The sequence below is a fragment of the Euphorbia lathyris genome, chromosome 6 (assembly GCF_963576675.1).
Source record: "Euphorbia lathyris chromosome 6, ddEupLath1.1, whole genome shotgun sequence".
In the NCBI taxonomy this organism is placed as follows: Eukaryota; Viridiplantae; Streptophyta; class Magnoliopsida; order Malpighiales; family Euphorbiaceae; genus Euphorbia; species Euphorbia lathyris.
Genome location: NC_088915.1, coordinates 73,168,385 through 73,173,084, shown reverse-complemented (window position 1 = coordinate 73,173,084; position 4,700 = coordinate 73,168,385). Strand labels below are relative to the sequence as shown.

Below are 4,700 nucleotides of genomic sequence, written 5' to 3'. Positions count from 1 at the left end.
ATTGGGTTGCACGATGGAACTTTTTCTTCCCCTATACATCAACAACAGTTATGCCCGTATTTGATTTTGCCAATTTCTCACAATCCCTTTATTCAATCGTGTTGCAGTCTGCAACCCTATGCTCGTCTGCCAATTTCTCACAATCCCTTTATTCAATCGTGTTGCAGTCTGCAACCCTATGCTCATCTTTCGTTTTGAGCGTCTTATCAAGTTGTTTTTTTTGAGCTCGCCGTTAATGAGCATATCTCTCTTCTAATGTTTGATTCCAGGGTTTAGAGTGTATTCCATTTTCTTCTTCCTGTTCTGGTTCCTTTCTAGTTACCAAGGTCAGGTACGCTAGACTCTTTCTCTTAATTTTTTGTTTTTTAGGAAGCTTGATTCGGAGTTAGATGCAAATAATTGCTTATAGCACTGTATATTACTATTGCTAAGAATTTATATTATGCTTTTTTGAAAATTTCTAATAACTTGCTGGTTTGAAGATTCAGAACTGAATTTGGCAAATAGCAAATGAGTATATTCACAATATAGACTTTGAAAGCATTTAGGTTTCTTCTTTTTTGTGGCTTTTATCTAGCATCGGTCACATAAGTGTTTAGTTACATAAGTATCAACCATCGGTCACATAAGTGATAGAATCACAAGATATAATGCTTAAAGTTACCCAAAATCCAACAGCATCGAAAACGTTGATAGGAGGGGAAAGGCGGGATATGGTTTTACAGGGATTGGGGATTTTGAATATGAATCCTGATAATTCAAGCATATTAGTGAAAAAATTATCAGGATAAATTTGTATCCCTTTAGTAATGACCCATTGTCTCATTTGCACATGCACTTTAGATGAGTAACTTGCATAAAGATAACAAGATAAAGACTAGCCCAAAGACAGCGGAGTGAATATAGACCAACACAAATCCAGTAATTCCACTTACATGCCAAACAACACTAGTAGTCTGAGTAGCCAACAATTGAAAGAATCCGGGTTTCTTTCCCTTTTGAACGAGTCGATCATAAACATCTAGAAAACACATAAAAAATCGAGTTAGTAAATAAGCTTACTGTAGATGCTTTAAGATTATACTGCATTCTTATATCAGTGAAATCTTCAAAGGAAATTGATCAAAATAGAAACCTTATTGTGTAGAAAACATACACTCCACTACAAATCATGAGCTGTACAATGAGATGAAACGATTAGATATTGTTTTTACATATGATCTTCCATTATGTTTTTTCTATTAGATATACATTATTGTTTTTATATATGCAACCTATTTCTAGTTTAACATCTTCCTTAGAAACATCTGGTTTGATGCTCGTAAGTTCGTAGTCGAAAATCCTAGTACGAAGGATCCCACATGATTTGTTTCACTTTTTGACCCTCAAATAATATACAATTTGGCAGCTGCAATTCAAATCACCTGTCCTAACAGTAATTAATCCATAAATTCCCTCAAAGCAATAAAATTCAGACAAGACAGATAAGCTATAAAAAGAATTAAGAAAACAAGAGTAACCAGTGAAGTAGAACACAATTAGTTCAACAATGCATAGATGCAAGATTTTAAAATGAGATGGAACATGCAATTCATGTATGACATGGTTGCATTCTGATTTATATTAACATGAACTACCAAATGTTTGTCAGTAATCTTCAATATGTAGACAGATTTTAAAGTTGAGCTTGCTTATATGACCATCATATGAAACGCTCGACTGACGGAATAACTAATGGTACAGGGGTTTAACATGCTTGGTAAGATTTTAACCAGCATAACTTGGAACTGATGGAAGAATTGACTATCAGAAATTGTAGAAGAATATTACTCAAACCTCAAGTATACCAAAACTAATATTAGAGTCAAATCAATTAGATTTAGAATTTTTTCCGAAAGTAATATTCAACAACCATAGTTGTTAAATCGAGATTCGACACGTGACTCGAAATATTATTTTGCGAATCGGAACTCGTGAATCGAATCGTAAGATTCGGATCAAATTCAAAATGATATAAAAAGTTGAAATATTGACCATATTTAACTTTAAATATTAGTCAAAAAAATGGAATTTTAATATCAAAATAGAAATTATATCAAGTTATAAAAGAAAGTAGAGACAGAAATAGAAAATAGAAAGAATTAAGAGTAGAAGAAGATAATAATTGAAACTATTTGTGCATCATAATACGTTTTTTTTTTGTTTTTGTAAAATGAATAGTCATCTTCTTCTGCTGTACGTTTTTGAGTTGTTAAAAATTGAATTTTTTTTAAATGGTGGCCTGAATTGACCGACTCGGTGAATCGGAACGAATCGATGGTGACTCGACCGATTCATGAAGCTCCCGAGTCATACCATAGATACGTCTCGAATTCCTCATGAATCGAATCGAATTGTACGAATCGACTCGCGACTCGTACGATTCTAACAACTATGTCAACAACCATAATATACCAAAAGAAATCAAACATTATACTTCCTGTTTTGACAATATAATTTAACTGATTCAACAATTATATGAATAATTATTAAAATGAGAAGATAAAACTTGGACCAAGAAAATTTCAAATAATTCAACATTCACTCTTATGAGAGTAATTTGGTATTTTTTTCAATTTAATCATTAAAGATTATGGTCAAGTAAATCATCCACAATCATCTAAATAGCCTAGCATTCAAATATCTTCTTATTCTTGATAAGTTGTGGCTTGGCGTTCTCAACATGAAATTATGTACTTGGATAAACTAAAAAATAAGATAACTTAAGCATCACTAGTAAAAGTGGTGTTAAAAATCACCACTTACCAGGTTCAACTACTATACAAGAATTTCAACAGATCAGAAGTTCAAAAGTATAAACAAAAATAACATTAACATCAGTGTCAAGCATTCGAAATCAATGCTGATTTTTGGATGTGTGGGGGGGTGGGGGTGGGTTTATAATATTGGTATTCCGGATACTGCAGTGGTATAATGTGTGCAGGCTGTAGGGATCCACCCAGCATGGTATAATCATGTATATGGAGGACCAAGCTGATTTGTCCATAAGAACCAAATAAATCGCGTGGAACCATGAGGAATTCTTCTAGATGAATGTCATTGTTATCAAACTTGCGTATATTCTTCGTAAACGATTGAAATCTCAAATTGCTCCCCCTCTGATTTTGCTGTAACTTCATAAAAGTATCCTTCCTTGTGTGAAGGGGGAAACAACATTTCCAATTGGTGATTCTTGTTTGTTGTTCACAATAAATATAACACCTTTCTCCTCTTCAAGAAGAAGGGTTTTGTCGTTCAGGGTAAAGAATAGTGGCATTGTAGTATTAAAACGTAAAGGAACTGCTGAACCTTTGTGCTTACTGCTAAAATGTTGATATAGCTGCTTGCATGAGCCAACAAATTTGCAACTTGATAAAGGGCATGAATATGGTGCATGGTTGCACATCTTTTCATGCTCAAATATCTTGCTATAGTTAACCATTTCTCGATACCCATACCTCAGGTTTTGGCATGGCACTTTGACTGATTCAAGAACCTTTTCTATGTCCCGGCAGCGATTATAACCAGTAGGTAAAAGGCAGGAAGGAAATTTATGAGCAATTCTTTTGCAGTAGGAAGTACATGCTATATGCCCATTCTCACACTGTATCATACACCAAATATCGAAATATCCATCTCTAGTTTCATAAGTAAATCTCTAGTTTCTACTAAAACCTCAAGTATCACCATGCTAAATTAGAGAAGCTAACTTGTAACAATAATCATGATAGGTGAACTTGACATGTGGAAAAAACGTAGACAAATTCCATGCCCTGTTCATTTTAAACCGTTCTTTTCGCCCAAAACTCCACCCTTCCAATCATTCAACCCTTAATACTATGTATTGTCAAACACCTAATCCTAGGAAAACCAGAATTACTTCCTCAAAAACGAGTATCATCTTCAATAGTAAATTTGAAGTGCAAGAAAAAGCAAAAAGAGTTAAATAATAAATTTGACTCTATCTGAACATTAATTTAAGGGTAAAGGTGCAAAAATACTCCTAACGTTTTGGGCCAGGACCAATTTTACCCCTAACGTCTAAAATGGTGCAATTTTACCCTAAAGTTGGAAGCCAAGAGCAATTTTACCCTTAACATTAATAAATTGGGTCAATTTGAGAAATAGTTCATAAAACTGTCTTCTCGGTCATGAATCTTGTTATCTACAGACAAATGATAAATAATATATACTCTAATACACCCCGTAGTCGATAGGTTCTGAGGGCGAACATTGAGACTATTGCGGAAATCATGGAAGAGTGGTGCTGGTAGTCCCTTGTGAAGATGTCAGCGATTTGATATCGAGAGGGGACGTGAAGAACACGGACTTCTCCCTTATAAGAATATGAATTCTCAGTGATTGCTATTGATTGTAAAATGGTATATATACAGTATACAGTCCATATTATAGTGAACTACTAATCCCTATAATCTAGGCTAGAATCAAGGAAACTAACTGTGTTGTTGATACAGACAAATGATAAATAATATATACTCTAATACTAGTTACAATATATGTTTTAATTGTGGTTAGCTGTTATATCTATCATTTTTTGTTTGTTTGTTTGTTTACTCTCGTGCTCTTGATTGCATATAGCTCTTGAGCTGATAGAGCATCTGCGGACGGACAATGGGGGAAACTATTAATGAATATAGCTC

General features: G+C 33.9%; 1 pseudogene; it reads right to left on the bottom strand.

Moving 5' to 3' along the window:
- Positions 1-660: 660 nt before the first annotated feature.
- On the bottom strand, positions 661-3,850 carry LOC136232574 (putative E3 ubiquitin-protein ligase SINA-like 6; annotated as a pseudogene).
- Between the last annotated feature and the right edge of the window lie 850 nt (positions 3,851-4,700).